This window comes from Vombatus ursinus, unplaced genomic scaffold (assembly GCF_900497805.2).
Source record: "Vombatus ursinus unplaced genomic scaffold, bare-nosed wombat genome assembly UNPS02014805.1, whole genome shotgun sequence".
NCBI classification, from domain to species: Eukaryota; Metazoa; Chordata; class Mammalia; order Diprotodontia; family Vombatidae; genus Vombatus; species Vombatus ursinus.
The window spans coordinates 8,885,119-8,906,173 of record NW_020954583.1 but is presented as its reverse complement, the minus strand read 5'-3'; positions in this window follow the sequence as shown (position 1 = coordinate 8,906,173).

The following is a 21,055-nucleotide window of genomic DNA, read 5'->3' as shown; positions in this document are numbered from 1 at the left end:
ATAAGAAAGGAAAGTACACCCTGCTGAAAGGTATCATCGACAATGAAGTAATATTATTATTAAACATATATGCACCAAGTGCTATAGCATCCAGATTTTTAGTGTGGAAGTTGAGGAAATAACATAAAAAAACAGACAGCAAAACTGTACTTGTGAGGGACCTCATCCTCCCCCTCTCAGAACTAGATAAATCCAACAACACAATAAAAAATAAAGAAGTTAAGGAGATGAATAAAATTTCAGAAAAGTTAGATATGGTTGATCTCTGGAGAAAATTGAATGGGGATAGAAAGGAATATACCTTTTTCTTAGCAGTACTTGGCATCTAAATAAACAGTGATCATGCATTAGGGTATAAAAACCTCACAATTCAATGTAGAAAGGCAGAAATACCAAATGCATCTTTTTCAGATCATGATGCAATTAAAATTGAATGTAATAAAAGATAATGGAAAGATAGACTAAAAATTAATTGCAAACTAAAGAATCTAATCATAAGAAATGAGTGGTTCAAACAAATCATAGAAACAATCAATAACTTCATCAAAAAGAATGACAAGAATTAGACAACATACCAAAACAAATGGGATGCAGCAAAGGCAGTTCTTAGGGGAAGTTTTATATCTTAAATGCTTACATGAATAAAATAGAGAAAAGAAGATCAGTGAATTGGGCATGCAAATGTAAAAACTAGAAAAAGAACAAATTAAAAAATGCAATTAAATAAAAAACTAAAAATTCTGAAAAATAAAGAAGACATTAATAAAATGGAAATTAAGAAAACTATTGAACATGTAAATGAAACTACAAACTGTCTTTTTAAAAAAAAAACTAGTAAAATAGATAAATCTCTGGTTAATATGATAAAAAGAAGAAAGAAGAAAACAAAATTACCAGTATCAAAAATGAAAAGAATGAAATCACCAGCAATGAGGAGGAAATTAAAACAATAACTACAAGATATCCTGCCCAACTGTGTGCCAATACATTTGACAATATTAGTGAATGGATGAATATTTACAAAAAGCAAATTGCCCAGATTAACAGATGAGGAAATGAAATACTTAAATAACTCCATTTCAGAAAAAAAAATTGAACACACCATCTATGAACTCCATAAGGAAAAAAATATCTCCAGGGCCAGATGGATTTACAAATGAATTCTATCAAACATTTAAAGAACATTTCATACCAATACTATATAAACTATTTGGGAAAATAGGGGAAGCAGGAATCCTACCAAATTCTTTTTATGATACAAATATGGTGCTGATAGTTAAACTGGGAAGAATCGAAACAGAGAAAGAAAATTATAGACCAATTTCCCTAATGAATATAGATGCTAAAATTTTAAATAAAATATTAGCAAAGAGATTACCAGAATTTATCTTGGGGATGATAACTATGACCAAGTAGGATTTTTACGAGGAATACAAAGGGTGGTTCAATATTAAAGAAAAAAATCAGTATAATTGACCATATCAACCACAAAACTAACAGAAATTATATGATTACCTCAATAGATGAAGAAAAATCTTTTGACAAAATACAGCACTCATTCCTACTAAAAATACTAGAGAACATAGGAATAAATGAAATCTTCCTTAAAATGATAAGTAGCTTCTACCTAAAACCACAAGCAAGTATCATATATAATGGGGAAAAGCTTATACATTACCAAAAAGATCAAGAGTGAAACAAGGATGTCCATTATCACCACTGTTATTCAATATAGTACTAGAAATGTTATCTTTAGCAATAAAAGAATAAAAAGAAATTGAAGGAATTAGATGATATGATGGCATACTTAGAGAATCAAATAAATACATTACTTGAAATAATAAACAGATTTAGGAAAATTGCAGGATATAAAGTAAAACCACATAAATCATAGGTATTTCTATACATTACTAACAAAGCCCAACAGCAAGAGATAGAAAGAGAAATTCCATTTAACATTGCTGTAGACATTGTAAAATATTTGAGGGTCTACCCGACAAAACAAACCCAGGAACTACATGAACACAATTACAAAACACTTTTCACATAAACAGAGTCAGATTTAGACAATTGGAAGAATATTAGCTGCTCATGAGTAGGCCTTGCTAATATAATAAAATGACAATTCCACCTAAATTAATTTATTTATTCAGTGTCACACCAATCAAACTACCCAAAATTATTTTGTAGAGCTAGAACAGCAATAACAAAATTCATCTGGAAGAACAAAAGGTCCAGAATGTCAAAGGAATTAATGAAAGGAAATGTAAGGGAAGGTGGCCAAACTGTACCAGATCTTAAATTGTATTACAAAGATGCAATCATAAAAGCTACTTGGTACTGGTTAAGAAACAAAGAGTGGATCAGTGGAATAGGTTAGTTATGCAATAGTCAATGACTGTAATAATCTACTATTTGATAAATCCAAAGACTCCAGTTTCTGGGATAAGAACTCACTATTGAACGAAAATTGCTGGGAAAACTGGAAAATATTAATGCAGAAACTAGGCAAAGACTAATATCTTACAACTGATGAAGTCAAAATGTTTATATGATTTAGATATAAAGACTGATACTATTAGCAAACTAGAAGGGCAAGGAATAGTTTATTTGTCTGACCTATGGAGAAGGGAAGAATTTATGAGCAAAAAAGAACACTATGAGAGGCAAAATGATTGATTTTGATTACATTAAATTTAAAAGTTTTTGTGCAAACAAAACCCATCTAACCAATATTAAAATGGAAGCATAAAGATAGAAAATGAATTTTACAACCAGTATGTCTGATAAAGGCTTCATTCCTAAAATATATAGAGAACTGAGTCAGATGTATAAGAATACAAGTCATCCCCCAATTGATAAATGATCAAAGGATGTGAACAGGCAGTTTTGAGGGGAAGAAATTAAAACTATTTATAGCAATATGAAAAAATGCTCTAAATCACTATTGATTAGAAAAATGCAAATCAAAACAACTCTGATGTACCACATAAAACCTATTAGATTTGTTAACATGACAAAACAGGAAAATGATAAATGTTGGAGAAGATGTGCAAAAAATGGAACACTGACTCATTGATGGTGGAATTGTGAAGTGATCCAACCATTCTGGAGGGCAATTTGGAACTATGCCCAAAGGGCTATAAAAATATGCATACCTTTTGACCCAACAATATAACTTCTAGGTCTATATTTGAAAGAGACCATACAAATGAGAAAAGGACACACGTTTACAAAAATTATTTATAGTAGCTCTTTTTGTGGTAGCCCAGAATTGGAAACTGAGAGGATGCCCATCAATTGGGGAATGGCTGAACAAGTTGTGGTATATGGATGTAATTGAATACTATTGTGCTATAAGAAATGTTGAGTAGGCTAACTTCAGAAAAAAACTTGAAAATTCTTATATGTCCATATGCTGAGTGAATTGAGCAGAACCAGTAGAACATTGTACACAGTAATAGTGACTATCATGGACTTCACTCTTCTCAGGAATTCAGGGATCTAAGACAACTCCAAAAGACTCATGATGGAAAATGCTGTCCATATCCAGAGGGAAAAAAAAACCAAAACTACATTATCTGAATTCAGATTGAAGCATACCATTTGCTCTTTTTGTTGTTGTTGTTGTTTTGTTTTGTTTCTTCTTTCTCATGATTCTTCCCATTGATTGTAATTCTTTGTAACATAACTAATGTGAAAATATGTTTAATATGAATGTATAGATAGAGCCTATATCAGATTGCATGCCATATTGGGGCAGGGGGAGCAGAGGGAATGGGTGAAAATTTAAAACTTAAATGCTTATGGAAGTGCATGTTGAAAACTAAAAATAAAGTAATTAACTAATAAAAAAGTCAGATCATGTACCTCATCATAAAGAATGCTTTTCCTAATCTTCCCAGTGGTTATTGCACTTTCCCTTATACTTAAAGTATATATGTAATTATTCTCATATATTTTCTTCCTCCTTTTCTTCCTTACCTCCATAAAATATAATCTTCTTTAGAGGCAATTATTTTTGAGTGTGTTTTTCTTTGTATTGTCATCACCTACAGCAATGCATTGTATATAGATATGTAATAAAGACTTAGTGGGTGGGGGAAAAGAATGTTATTGTAATAGGCTGGGCAATGGTTGTGGGGTGTTCATGGTATAACTGGAGAAGATAGAGATTTGAGAGATACAATGGAAATAGAATAAATAAAGCTTTGCACCTGATTAGATTTCAGGGGTAGAAGGGAGGGAAAAGTAAAACATGACTTCAAGGTGGCAAACCTGTGTAACTGAAATGATAATGGTGTCATTGACAGAGCCAGGGATGTTGGCAAGAGGGGATGGTTTTGAGAAAAATAAAATAAATTCTATTTTGGACCTATTCAGTGTGAGGTGCCTATGAAATAGCCAGTTGGAAATGCAGGAATGGACAGAAAAAGAGGACAAAAGTGAACATAACCAATATAATCATTTTTTTTTCTCTAGGAGTTTGCCTGTGTAGGAAATGAGAACTTTAAGATGCTATTTTGTGATATTTGTTTTTATGTCAAGTATTGTTGTTGGTACTTTTTTTACCTTGTATATCTTATAATGGGATATATCAGAGCATATTTATAAGCAATAAAGAAACTCCAGTGAATAAGAGATTGAAAATTAATGAGAACTAGAGAATAATCTTAAAAGAAAATATGATGTTTAGGACTGTTTTTTGTATTTACAATACATTTAGAAATAAGGAGAATATTATACTTAAATTAAAGAAAAGAAAAAAAAATGTGCAGTGAATAGAAAGCCAGGCCAAGAGTCAGAAAGACTTATCTTCCTGAGTCCAAATCTAGCCTCAGACACTCACAAGTTTTGTGACCCTGGGCAAGTCAGTTAGCCCTACTTTCTTCTCTACTTCATTTTTCAGTTTTCTCATCTGAAAAATTAACCAGAGAAGAAAATGGGAAATCACTCCAATATCTTTGCCAAGAAAAATCCAAATGGAGTCACATAAAGTCAGGCACAACTGAACAACACCGTTAAAGAAAACAGTTCTATCTTGTTTTATATAGTTTCCTAAATATTCTATTTGAGGATATTCTTTTCCCCTTATGGAATTTCCTTGAATTTTACTTTGAAATTTTAAGTACCTGTTCTCCTTGTCTTCTAGGCTCAGCAAAGCCTCTACTGTGAGTGCTATTACTACTTGGACCATAGAGTTATGATAATTAGAATTACTTTCTAGATGTCATATCTATAAAAATAAATTTCTGAAAAAAAGGTAATTCCATATTACTATTTGTTAGAATAAGGTAAGAAGTATTTTTATAGGTTAATGTCAAAGGCACAATAGAAAAGGACAGATACAGGAATGAGAAAGAGGGTTTGATTGAGGGAACAAGATTATTAGGATAAGCTTTATAGATCAGATGGAGAATTTTCCTTTGAAACAGGATGGAGGAGGGAGAGAAGAAGAGAGTAGATGAAGATATAGAAAAACAATGTAAAGGAGAGACACAGATGTGTTGAGAGGTTTTAAAATGAGCGAGAGGAAGAATAAGGGGAAGGTCTGTATGATGATTAGATGTACTCAGTGAAGTACGAGAGGAGGTTATTGGCTGAGATTGAGAGATTTTTGAATTTTATGAGTAAGGAAAAGTTTGGAATAATTTTGATGATGATCACAATTGAAGACTATAAAGGAAAGGGATTATGTTTACTCATACATCTATCTATCTGTCTAGCTAGCTAGCTATTATCTATCCTCCCTTGGTGCCCAGAGATCTAATAGTGCTGATGGTTACCTAATATCAATTTAATTATGCCTTTATGCCAATTATTGTGACAATAAAGCCTTACTATATAATATTTTTCTTTCCTTCATACAATTCACTCATCATTACAGGATCTTCACTTTCAAACAGTCTATTGATCTGACTCTTTGTGAACAGCTTGATATTCATCCAAGTTTAAGGACTACAATGTTTATATTTACCTCTAAAGTTGCAACACATGACAAAAAGGACTCTGATTTAGTTATCAGCATTTATTTCTAATTGACACCAGACTTCCCCTTAGCTTATTGTACCTCTTTATAATGAAGGATCACTCAAGTTCTTTGCTATTAATGGTTTGCCACTGTTGATGATATCCCCTGTTTGAGTAGAATCCTATCACTGACTTCTCTCCTCAGACATCGCTACCCACCCCCCACAGATTGACACTTGTGCATCAGATGGTACCAATAGTGACATGTTTATTTGCTGAATGAACATAAGGGAAGCTGTCACTTGGCTTACTTCTTTTCTGTTCCTTGGGTTTCACCATTAATGATTAGACAAGGTAATGTTTCATGAAAATAATGAGACTTAGGCATTCATGCTTCCTTGAGGGAAGTTTATAGGATCATGGGATTAGAGCTAAAAGAACAATTAGAGATCGTGCATCCCAAACTGTTCATTTTGCTAAGGATAAACCTGAGGTCTGAAACAGTGAAATCAATTGCCAAAAGCCAGAAACAGGAAATGGCAGAGCTAAGATTCATATTCATGTTCTATGACTCCAGGATACAATATTCTTTCTGCCTTACTGCTATTGGTCATTTTAATTTTTTTTAGTTGCATGATGCCTATGGAAGATCTTTTTTTTTATTAAGTTACTGATTTTTTTAACAAGTCAATAGTTTACACCTATATAGAATTTTGCAATTTATAATGCTCTCTCTTTGTAACTTCTCTTTATCAATTGGTGAATTTTTTTCCCATAAGATAATTAGTACAGTAATTATTATAGCCATTTTATAAGCAAGGGAATTGAGATTTAAAGAGGTTAAATGACTTGCTACAAATTAAATGTAAGTGGTAGAGCTAGAAATCAAATCTTGACATTCAAGAAGTTCAGTATTTAATGCTAGATAGTGCTCATAAGAGTTCTTTTGAGCATAAAATCTGAAGTTTGGAAAATATCAGAGTTTATCTATTGGAGTTCAACCCTTAGTTTAGGAAGATCTACTTTAAGAATTCTTCTGAAGAGAAAACCACTCCATCTGAAGGAAGTCTCTGATTTCTAAACAGAAATAGAAAGATTTTCTTTAGATCATGGCTTCTTAATTTTATCTTATATCATGATCCCTTTAGGAAATCTGGTGAAACCTATGGACATTGCTTTTTTTTTAAATGCATAAAGTAAGACACACAAGAATTACCCCATAATCAATTATATTGAAATATAGCTATCAAGATTTTTTTTTAATAAAGAGCTCACAGACACCAGGGTAAGAATACCTACCTTAAGACTCATTTTCCATCTCTGAAGCCACTACTCATTGTTTCTCATTCTACCTTCTGGGTCCAAGATAATGAAAGAGCAGAAAATTCTTCAGTGAAAATCTCAGTAATAAGTCTTTTCTCAGTTATTTTGTAGTAGAATAGAAAGCACATACATCATAATTAGAGGACTTTTGGGAAAAATTCATGAATCTTGCCTTAAATTTTATAACTATTGTAGATGATGTGCTTGTTTATCTTTGCTTGGGGTTAGAAACATTCAAGAAAAACAGCATTTTATATCAAAATAGGGATGTCATATCATAAGCCTCACACTTAAGGTGTTACACAGAGGTGAGCTGATTGAGGTAGCTAAAAATCTGATTTATCTTTGGCTTCATTTTTCCTTGTGAGTTTGCTTATTTTAGAGAACAAGATTTTGTTGCATAATTCTTGGATACCTTGGAATCATTGGCAGGAAAGACTTAACTTGCCTGAAATTCAGTCAAATATAGAAAGCACACCCACATTCCATCTGTAACAAATAGAGAAAGAGACATTTGATATGACCGGAATATATTGATAGTTTTTTGAGATATTTGAGGTACAGTAGATTGCTGTATTGGGTAAAAGTAGTTAAATGAAACATGATCACAATATGTCAAAGAAAATTTTCCCTAGCCCAACACAAATATTTCTTTTCTACTTTGGGGGAGAATGTACTGAAACAAAACTTTTGAACAATAGAGGAAGAAAGAAAACAAATTTTTGCTTTTCCATGAAGTGATATCAAAGAAGAAATAAGTTGCAGTCCTTTAAAGATTTTGTTCTTTTTATTAATTTATTTTAAACTTTAACGCAAAAACTTAAATATACAATAAGAAAAGAAAGAGAAACATTATAAACTTAAATATTAAAATTTAACTACAAAATAAGATGAAAAAAGCATTGCCATGTGCATAATAGAACAAGAAGATTCAAAATATACAATACATTTCCATTTTAAGAAAGTCTATAGAATAAGTACTATACATTGTGTTCAGAGTTGTCCATCTTTTCTTTACCTCTTCGTAAGTTTTCTTTTGTTCTCTGTTGTACACTTTTTACTTGGCTCTTTTCTCCTCCTTCCTATCACCCCTTCCCCAAAAAAGCTACAATTATTCATGGATACACACAACCACACACACACACACACACATACACATATACATACACACATACACACACACGCACAGACATATATACATATGTGCACACAAAGATATACTCACAAACATATATACATGTATATGCATCCACTTACATACACACATACATGTGTGTGTGTATATACTTAGATATCTATAATCTTACTCGTATATAGACATATACATTCATAAGCATCTATGTAAGACTGTACTATACTTATTTGTCCTCTGTTTCTCCAAGGATGGATAACCTCTTCTTAATTCTAAGTCTTTCCATAGTTTTCTAAGTCTACCTCATTTCATATAACCACAGCAATATTCCAACTTAATACTGCATAATTATTTTAGTCAAAACAATATTGATTACTATGACTGACATATAGTGTAGTTTCTCTGTTTTTCTCTTTTGATTAAATCTATTGTTGCTTTAACTGTATCTGAGATCATGATTACTATCCCTGCTTTTTTTCCACTAATAAATTCTACCACTGACCTTTATTTTATGTTTGTATCTCTTATTTCCTATCCCTTTTGACTCCTCTATTTTACTTCTACCTGCTACCTTGCCCTCCTATTACTTAACCTAACCTCCAATTCTCCCATATACATTAATTCAAACATCATTCTATACCCCTTTATCCTTTTCCCTCACTCTCCCCTCTAAAAACCCCTCCTTTATCATCTCCCCCATCCCTATCCTGTTAGCTTTTTATTTCTTTCTGAATTTAGAAGACTTTTATACATAACACACATATATATACATACATATACATATATATACTCATATATACGTATACACATGCACACATATATAATATACATACATACATACATACATACATTAATATGGTGTTCCAAGACCTGTGATCTTTTAATGTCCCCACTACTATGTCTTGTGTGATTCTAAATGTAGCACTATCATATTTAACTTTTTTTTCTTGTTTCTCCTTGGGCTGGGAGTTTCAGAATTTAACTATGGTATTCCTGTAGGTTTTCCTTGTGCAATCTCTTTCATGTGGTGATTGGTGAATTTTTTCTATTTCTAGAATATTATTATAATATTCTAATATTATATATTATAATTATTATAATTATATATTATAAATATTATATATTATAAATATTGTAATTATATATTATAAATATAATATAATATATTTAATATATTATATTATATATTACACATTCTAATATTATTATATTATATATTTAATTTATATTACTATATTATATTATTGTATAATATATTATATGTTAATTATGACATATGTCATATGTCATATATAATATGTAATATATAATTAATAATATTGTATATAATATATAATAATTATATATGATATATTATAATATAATGTATGATATAGTAATAATTAATATCTATATTAATATACATTATAATATATAATAAAATATTCCCTCTTACCTTCCCCCTCTTCCTCTCTACTGTATAAGCTTTTTCTTGACTCTCTTATTTGAGATAATTTACTCCATTCTACCTTCTCCTTTTTCCTTCTCACAGTAAATTCCTCTCTCACATTTTAATTTTTTTTAGATATCATTGCTTATATTCAACTCACCCTATGCCTTCTGTGTATATGTATATATGTGTATATGTGTGTATACATGCATGCATGATATACCTCTATCTCATTGAATAACAATCCCCCCCAAAATAGATTATACTCATTTTCCCAGGGTAGGTGATTCTTGGTTTTAATTCTAGCTCCTTTGACTTCCAGAATATCATATTCCAAGCTGTCTAGTCCCTTAACGTAGAAGCTGTTAAATCTTGTGTTATCCTGATTGTGATTCCATAGTACTTGAATTGTTTCTTTCTGGTTGCTTGCAATATTTTCTCTTTGACCTGGGAACTCTGGAATTTGGCTATAATATTCCTGGAAGTTTTCCTTTTGGGATCTATTTCAGGAGATAATAAATTAATTAATTAATTTATTAAGAGATTAATAAAATAAATAAATTAATAATTGAGTGAACGAATGAATGAACAAACAAATGAAGGAATGAACAAATGAATGAAAGAAAGAATGAACAAACAAACAAATGAAATAAATGAAAGTGGGAGGCAAAAACCCTCAGGGTTTCCGGCCAAAATTCTATTGTGTGGCAATGAATTCAAACCAGTTGAACTTTCATGTAAAAATATTATAGGCTGCCAATGTCATTTGTATTTTCCACTTCTCATTTTTGATTGCCAATTACATTCCTAGGATTATTCATATATATATAATATAAATTAATATAATATATTAATTATTATATATATATGTGACCATAAAGGGGGTATGATAGAAAGGAGGGCAGATTGGGAGACAGTTATCAAAACAAATACTTTTTGGGAGGGACAGGATCAAAGGAGAGAATAGAATAAATGGGGGGGTGGGATAGGATGGAGGGAAATATAGTTAGTTTTTGACAACATAATTACTATGGAACTGTTTTGCATGACTACACATGAGGAGGGAGGAAGAGAGAGAATTTGGAACTCAAAGCTTTAAAAATGAATGTTAGAATTTGTTTTTACATGCAACTGGGGAATAAGATATACAGGCAATGGGGTATAGAAATCTTTCTTGCCCTACAGGAAAATAGAAGGGGAAGGAGGTAAGAAATGGGGAAGTAATAGAAGAGAGGGCAGATTGGGAGAAGGGGTATTCAGAATGCATGCTGTCTTTGGGTTGGGGGAAGGGAGAGATGGGGAGAAAATTTGGGACTAAAAATCTTGTGTAAGTGAATGTTGAAAACTAAAAGTAAATTAATTAATTAATAAAAAAATGAAATGAGAAAAATTTTTAAAATGTATTCATATTTTTTTAAAAAGCACAAAAGAAACACTCATGTTTTTATAATATATATTCTGCCTATTTTTTGGAGCAACTAGTAATTAGAATTGTTCACATTATTCTCCCTTGCATTTAATAATTTAAGCCATCGATATGTATAATGTATCCACCTGAGTAAGTAAATCTGCAAGAATTGTTTGTATTCAGTAATAGCACTTGTTTATTATTAACTAACTGACTGTGTGAACTTGGGCCTCAATGTCTTTGTGTGTAACTGATTGAGTTTGGATTTGATGATCTCTAAATTCATTTTCAGTTCTAGCATTCTAAGATTGTAACTTAAAGGATATTAGTTTGACTTTAAAATCACAGAAACTGATAGCTTGAAGTAATATTAACACTTTAATTTCTTTAACAAAAAATAGTCCCCTGATATTGGATAATACCCACATATTTGGTAATGTTGCTGAATCTTGATTATAACAGATACCCAAGAATTATGTAAATTTATTTATTATGCTACAAAGTTTTTTTTGTTCAGCATTGCTTAAAATAACTGCAAAGAACTTGATTTTCTAGAATAATATTCATGTCTTTAAAATGGGATTTAGCTTATATTTTCTTCTTTTAACATAAAGAGAAAAAAAATGCCTTTATGGTCAATGATGGAGAAAGAAGAACCTCTCTGAGAAATACCACCATTTCTAGTATATAAATGCAAAATTAAAATTTTATTCTTCTTATTCTTACTGTATTGGCTTTCTTTACACATATTACTTTATTACACCTAGTTCTCAATTAGTCTGAATAAAGAATGTTGGGAAAAATTCACATGTATTTGGAGGCATGCTATTTGATGTAATAATCATGTAAAATAAGGTAATTGACTCCAGCCCAACAGAAATATGCAGCCCAAATTCAAATGATATAACTACTTTGAGTATTTATTATGCCCAGTAATCAAGACCTTGCTATACCAAACTCCAAGCTGCCTTACAAGAACTTAATATACTATGTCATTAATTTAAATAATATTTCAGGTATAGAGAAAATTAAAAGATGTATTTACTCCATGAGAAAATGGACTTTCTGGAGATCTTCATTCATTTTATTTAACAGGCTAACCTAGAAATGAGTTTATGTAGTGGGGGAGAGGAATCTTGAGCCAAACTTCATGGAAGAGCTTGCCATATTAAATATGACCAAATAGTCAAAGGCATGTCATTGACAAGGAATAAACTATTGCAGATGGCTCTGCAGGAGAGTATCTTAACAGCAGAACATGTTTGCCAGGGAAAAAATTTCAAGATTTTGTTTTGAGTCGATCTGCTCAGCCATATTGAAGGTAAACTCAAAGTAAAAATTTTTCTTTGCTATGATGAACGAAGGTTTAAGTATTTTGGCTAAATCTCTGTTCTTTTTTCTCTCCAAGGAGACATTCAACAGTCAGGATCTCAGGTTTTAACTTCTTCTATTGTCCTGCTATATAACAGGCTTAGGCAAGATGGTGATAGATGAAACCTGATGTAAGTAATCTTTTTTTTTCACTTTTACATTGGTGCTTAGGGCCCCCAATCTCTAATTACCATTCTCCAGAAGTGATCAAGATTTTGATACCAACTTGTAAATAATAGAATGTTTGTATACTAATGAATTACTCCTGGCAGTGAGAATTGATTTTTAACAGGGGAAAGATAGAATGGAAACAGCAGGCCAAAAAAAAAAAAAAGATTAAACTAATTGATTTTTTTAAAATTGTATTTGTTTTATTCTGAAATTAAGATTAAGAAATAAAATAAGCATTTTATAATACAGAATAGAAAATATGATTGTATTTGAAACTGAAAATCTATTATGTACAACTTGCTATTTTTTAATATATAATTAAATTATGATATAACTTTCTTTTTTTCTTCTCCCCCACCCTAGAGATGGCCATCATAAGACACAAATATGTCTATATATGTAAAAAACATTCTATACATACTTCTGCTTATCAGTTCTTTCTCTAGATGCAGATAGCATGTTCATATGTCCTTTGTAGTTAATTTGGGCATTTCTAAGAGTCAAAATAACAGTCACTCAAAGTTGTTCTTAAAACAAAATTGTAGAAACTGTATGCAATGTTCTCTTAGTTCTGCTCCTTTTGTTCTTCATTATTTCATGCAAAAAGATCAATATTTTTCTAAGATCAATGAAGTCATCATTTCTCATAGCACGGTAGTATTGCATCACAATCATATACCACAACTTATTCCATCATTCTCCAATTGATGGGCATTTCCACAATTTCCAGTTCTTTTGGTACAACAAAGTGAGCTGCTATAAATATTTTAGAACATATAGCTTGTTTTCCTTTTTCCCCCTAATCATCTTGGGAAACAGACCTAGTAGTGACATTCCTGGGATAAGGGTATAGACAGTTTAATATCTCTTCGGGCATAATTCCAGATTGCTCTCCAAATGTTTTGAGCAGTTCAAAATTCCACTTAACAATGAATCAGTGTCCCAATTTTACCACATCCCCTCCAATATTTGTCACTTTCCTCTTCAATCATTTTAGCTAATCTGATAGGTATAAAATGCTATCTAAAGGTTGTTTTAATTTATATTTCTCTAATCAATAATGGTTTAGAGCATTTTTTATGACTATAAATTATTTTGATTTCTTCATTGAAAAAATGCCTATTCATGTCTGTTGACCATTTATCAATTGGAGAATGACTCATATTATGCTTAATTTGACAGAGTTCTTCATACATTTGAGATACGAGACCATCTGAGAATCTATGTATAAAATTTTCCCCATTTTTTTACTTTCCTTCTGATCTAGTTTTTAAATTTTTTAATTTTTAATTTATTTTTAGTTTTCAACATTCATTTCTACAAGTTTTTGAGTTCCAAATTTTCTCCCCCCTTTCCCCACTTCCTATCACATGATGGTGTGCATTCTCATTTCCCTTTCAGCCAACCTGTCTTCCCTTTTATAACTCCTCCCTTCTCTTATCCCCTTCCCCTTCTATTTTTCTGTGGGGTAAGATTGAGGTCTATACCGCATTGCCTATGTATCTTATTTCCCAGTTGCATGTAAAAACAATTTTTAACAATAAATTTTGAAACTTTGAGTTCCAAATTCTTTCCCTTCCTCCCTCCCCACCCGTCTTCATTGAGAAGGCAAGCAATTCAATATAGGTTACACATGTGTAGTCATGCAAAACACTTCCATAATACTCATGTTGTGAAAGACTAACTATATTAGGGGGAGCTAGGTGGCATAGTGGGTAGAGCTCTGGCCTTGGAGTCAAAAAGACCTGAGTTCAAATCTGGCCTCAGACACTTGACACTTACTAGCTATGTGACCCTAGGCAAGTCACTTAACCCCAATTACCTCACCAAAAATAAGTTTAACTATATTCTTCTTCATCCTATCCCTCCCCCCATTTATTCTATATTATAATAACATTAAAAAAAAGAGTTTAGTGAGCCAAGATGACAGAGTAAGCAGTATATTACTGTCTCTCTCCCATATTCACCTCCAAAAATACCATAAAATAGTGCCCCAGAAGAAATCCTGGAACAGCAGAACCAGCACACATCTAGTGAGTGCAAAAGCAGTGAGGCACAGATACAGCTGGCTGTGGGCACTCATGGGAGGGTGGAGTTCTTGGTTTTGGTTCCAGGCCAGAGGGGAGGACTGAAGGAGGATCTGAAGCCATCCCTCATACCCCAGGACTAGAGGTGATTACAAAAAATAAACTGCTACCATTTTTTTAAGTGAGCAGGCAAAGGAGAAATAATCCAACCACAGAAAAAATTACTATGGGAATAGTAAGATCAGAGTTTTTCTTCAAAGAGGGATACTGAAGACCCCCCCAAAAAAAATCTCCTACCCCAAAGAGTAACATCAAATTTTCACCTGCCCAAAAATAATTCAAGCAAGAACTTTAAAAAGACTAAAAGTCAGATTAGAGAGATTGAGGAAAAAAATAAAAATAAATAAGAACAAACCAATAAAAACAAGATTATGAAAAGAAAGTCAGCCAATTAGAAAAGGAGATTCAGAATCTTAAGGAAGAAAACAACTTCTTGAAAATTAGATTATTAATTATTATTTGACATATTATATGACATATATATGTCATATAATATATGACATATTTGACATATTATATGACATATATAATATAATTAATATATATTATATATAATATAATATTATAATATATAATATAATATATATTAATAATATTAATAGAATATAATAATATAATATTATATATAGAATAATAATGTGATATATTAATTATATATAATATGATATATTATATTAAATATAATATATAGATATAGATATTATATATTATAAATATATAATATTAATATTATAATAGGTGTGATGTGGTACCTCAGAGCTGTCTTGATTTGTACTTCACTAATCAATAGTGATTTAGAGCATTTTTTCATATGACTATTGATAGCTTTAATTTCTTCATCTGAAAACTGCTTGATCATATCTTTTGCCCATTTTTCAATTGGGGAATGACTTGTAATCTTACAAATTTGTTTCAGTTCTCTATATATTTTCGAAATGAAGCCTCTATCAGATCACTGGTGGTAAAAAGTCTGTCCAAGTTTTCTGCTTCCCTCCTAATCTTGGATGTTTTGGCATTGTTTGTGCAAAACCTTTTAAATTTAATGCAATCAAAATTATCCATTTTGTATTTCATAATGTTCTCTATCTCTTATTTGGTCATAAATTCTTCTCTTCTCCATAAATCTGACAGGCAAACTAATTCTGGTTGTCCCAGTTTGTTTATAGTTTCAGCCTTTACATCTAAATTTTGTACCTATTTTGACATTATGTTGTTATACGGTGTGATATTTTGGTCTATGCCTATTTTCTGCCATACTGTTTTCCAGTTTTCCCAGCAGTTTTTGTCAAATAGTGTATTCTTATCCCAGAAGCTGAGGTCTTTGGATTTATCAAACAGTAGAATACTATAGTCATTGAGTACTGTGTCTTATGTACTTAACCTATTCCCTCATCCACCACTCTGTTTCTTAGCCAGTACTAAGTAGTTTTGATAAATGCTGCTTTGTAATACAATTTAATATCTGGTATGGCTAGGCCACCTTCCCTTCCATTTCTTTTCATTAATTCCTTTTATGTGCTGGACCTTTTGTTCTTCTAGATGAATTTTGTTATTATTTGCTCTAGCTTTATAAGATTATTTTCGTAGTTTGATTGGTATGGCAGTGAATAAGTAAATTAACTTAGATAGAACTGTCATTTTTATTATATTAACTCAGCCTATCCAAGAGCACCTGATGTTTTTCCAGTTGTTCAGATCTGATATTTTGTGTGAAAAGTGTTTTGTAATTTTGTTCATATGTTTCCTGGGTTTGTTTTGGCAGGTAGACTCTGATATTTTGTAAAGCCTACAGTAACTTCAAGTGGAATTTCTTTTTCTATCTCTTGCTGTTTGGCTTTGTTAGTAATATATAAAAATGCTTATGATTTATGTGGATTTATTTTGTATCCTGCAATTTAGCCAAAGTTACTTATTATTTCAAGTAGTTTTTTTCTTGATTCTCTAGGGTTCTCTAAGTATATCATCATATTATCTGCAAAACCTGATACCTATGTTCCTTCTTTACCTATTCTAATTTCTTCCATTTCTTTTTCTTCCCTTAATACTGAAACTAATGTTTTTAGTATCATATTAAATAACAGTGGTGATAATGGACATTCTTGTTTCACACGCTGATCTTACTGGAAGTTCTTCTAGCTTATTCCCATTGCATATAATGCTTGTTGATGGTTTTAGGATAAGCATCTTATCATTTTAAGGAAGACTCCATTTATTCCTATACTCTTTGCTTTTTTTAAATAGGAATGGGTGTTGTATTTTGTCAAAAGCTTTTTATGCATCTATAGAAATAATCATATGATTACTGTCAGTTTTATTGATGATGTGATCAATTATGCTGAGAGTTTTCCTAATATTGAATCAGTCATGCATTCCTGGTATAAATCTTACCTGGTCATAGTGTATTATTCTTGTGATAAGTTGATGTAATCTTTTTGCTAATATTTCATTTAAAATTTTTGCATCCATATTCATCAGAGAAATTGGTCTATAATTTTCTTTCTCTGTTTTGAATCTTCCCAGTTTATGTATCAGTATCATATTTGTATCACAAATAGAATTTAGTAGGACTTGTTCTTCAACTTTTTCCCAAATAATCCATATAGTGTTGCAATTAATTGGTTTTTAAAAGTTTGATAGAATTCACTTGTAAATACATCTGGCCCTGGAAATTTTTTTCTTATGCAGTTCATTGATGATTTCTTCAATTTCTTTTTCTAAAATGGGATTATTTAAGTATTTTATTTCCTCTTCTGTTAATCTGGGCAATTTATATTTTTTGTACATATTCATCCATTTCACTAATAGTGTCATATTTATTGGCAAACACCTGGGCAAAATAGTTCCTATTTACAGCTTTAATTTTCTCTTCATTGTTGTTGAATTCAACCTTTTCAGTTTTGTTACTGGTAATTTGGTTTTCTTCTTTCTTTTTAATCAAATCAGTCAAAGGTTTATCTATTTAGTTAGTTTTTTTTTCATAAAACCAGTTCTTAGTTTCATTTACATGTTGAATAGTTTTTTTTAAATTTCCATTTTATGAATCTCTCCTTTGATTTTCAGAATTTCTAATATGGTATTTAATTGTGTATTTTTTAATTTATTCATTTTAATTTGCATGCCCAATTCACTGATCTCCTCTTTCTCTATTTCATTCATGTAAGCATTTAAGATATAACATTTTCCCTAAGAACTGTTTTTGCTGCATCCCATTTGTTTTAGTATGTTGTCTAATTATTGCCATTCCCTTGAATGAAGTTGTTCATTGTTCTTGTGATTTGTTGTTTGAACCACTCATACATTAGGATCATACTATTCAGTTTTCAATTAATTTTAGTCTATTTTCCATGTCTCTTTATTACATGTAATTTTTATTGCATCATGATCTGAAAAGATGCATTGAATATTTCTACCTTTGTGCATTGGATTGTGGGGTTTTATTTCCTAATACATTGTCAATTTTTGTGTATGTGCCACATACACTGAGAAAAAATGTCAATTCCTTTCTATCTTAGTTCAAATTTTGCCACAGATCAATCATATCTAATTTTTCTAAAATTCTATTCATCTCCTTAACTCCTTTATTTGTTATTGTTTGGTTAGATTTATCTAGCTCTGAGAGGGGGAGGTTGAGGTTCCCCACTAGTATAATTTTGCTGTCTATTTCTTCGTGCAACTCCCTTAATTTCCCCTTTAAGCATTCTGAATGCTATATACCACTTGATACTTATATGTTTAATAATCATATTATTTCATTGACTATGGTACCTTTTAGCAGGCTGTATTTTCCTTTCTTATCTCTTTTAATTAGATCTAGTTTTCTTTTGCTTTGAGATCAGTATTGCCACTCCTTTTTTTTCTTCTGCTGAAGCATAATATATTCTAATCCAGCCTTTTACTTTTACTCTATGTGTATCCCTCTGCTTCAAATGTGTTTCTTGTAAGCAAGATCTTGCAGGATTATGGTTTTTATTCCATTCTGCTCTCCTTTTCCATTTTATGATAGAGTTCATCCCATTCACACTCACGGACAATCTATCTTTGTCTCTCTCTCCATCTGATTCCCTACCACATTTATGCTTTTCTTTCTCCTTTTCTCCCTTTCCCTCCTCACTACAGTCTTGCTTTTGACCACTGCCTTCCTCAATCTGGACGCCCTTCTGTCAGCCTCTTCCCTTTTCTTTCCCTTTTCCATTACTACTTCTTCCTTTTCTTCTAACCACCACCTCTCTTTTCTCTCCCTTTTCCCCACCTACTGCCTATATTGTAAGTTAGATTTCACCACCTAAGTTTGTAAGTTTGTTTCTTGTAAAAGTTTGTCCTTGAGCCAAATCCAATGAGAGTAAGGTCCAAAGAATGTTCATCTCCCTCATTTCTTTCCCTCTACTGTAACAGGTTTTTGTGCCACTTCATTTGAGGTAATTTACTGTTTTGTGCATCTTCCTTTCCTCTTCTACCATTATAATCCCTTTTCACCACTTAATTAGGTGTTCTTATCAGCACATCAAAGTCAATTTATACTCACACCCTCTGTGTGTATATATATATATATATACATACACGCATATGTGTATGTATACACACATATGTATGTATATATGGTGTTTGTGTACATATATGTATAAATATATGTGTGTATGTGTGTATGTATGTATATATGTGTGTGTATATATATATACATACATATATATGTATATATAGACACACACAGAGGGTGTGGGCATAAATGTTGAAAGGTACAATTCTCAAGAGTTACAAATGTCGTCTTCCCATGTAGGGATGCAGTTTGCCTTTATTGAGTAACATACTGTTTTTTGTTTGTTTGTTTGTTTGTTCTTTACTTTCCTGTTTACCTCTATATGACTCTCTTGAGCCTTGCATTTGAAGATCAAATTTTCCATTGAGCTCTGGTCTTTTTATCAGGAAGGACTGAAAGTCTCCTATTTCATTGAATATCCTTCTTCTCACCTGAAAGACTATGCTAATTTATTTTTTTCTGTATAGTTGATCCTTGGTTGTAATCCAAGCTATTTTACCTTATTGAATATCATATTCCAAGCCCTGAGATCTTTTAATGTAGAAGATGCAAGGTCCTTTGTAATCCTGGCTATGGTTCCAAGATATTTTAATTGCTTCTTTCTGGCTGCTTGTAGGATATTTTCTTTGATCTGATAATTTTGGAATTTGTCTACAATATTCCTTAGTACTTTCAATTTGGAATTTTTTTCAGGAGTTGATTGGTGGATTTTTTAACACTATTTTACCCTCTGGTAATTCAGGGTAATTTTCCTTGATGATTTCTTGGAAGATGTTGTCCAGGTTCTTTTTTTTTTTGATAATGATTTTCAGATAGAACAGTTTATTTTTTTAATTATGTCTTCTGGATCTATTTTACAAGACAGTTTTTTTTTTCCCAATGAGATATTTTATGTTTTCTTTTTTTTATTCTTTTGATTTTGTTTGACTGGTTATTTATATCTCAGAGCCATTAGCTTCCATTTGCCCAATTCTTTTTTTTTGTCAGTAGTAACAATTTGGTGCTTATTCTCATGTTTTCCTATTTCTTCTTTTTTTAATGTACATAGTTTAAGTTTTTTTAATCTACATAGGTGATTCTAACAATAAAAATAGAGAATAGCATAATATCATCTCCCTTTATTTATTTTTTAAGTTAATTAATTTTTTTTAATTTCAACATTCACTTCCATAAGCTTTTGAATTTTAAAATTTCTTCCCTTCCCTTCCCTCCTCTCTCCCCAAGATGGCATGCAATCTGGTATAAGCTCTACATATATATTCCTATAAAACATATTTTAACATTAGTCATGTTGTAAAGAATTAGAACCAATAGGAGGAACCACAAGAAAGAAGAAACAAAACAAAATAGAAGGGGAAAAAAAAAGCAAATAGTATGCTTCAATCTGTATTCAGCCTCTGTAGTTCTCTCTCTGGTTGTGGATAACATTTTCCAGCATGAGAAGAGCTAAATCTATCAAAGTTAGTCATCACACAATGCGGCTGTTACTCTGTGCAATGTTTTTCTCATTCTGCTCTCTTCATTCAGCATCAGTCCATACAAGTCTTTCCAGGTTTTTCTGAAATTGGCATGGTATTCCATTACATTCATATACCACAACTTGTTCAGCCATTCCGCAATTGATGGGTAT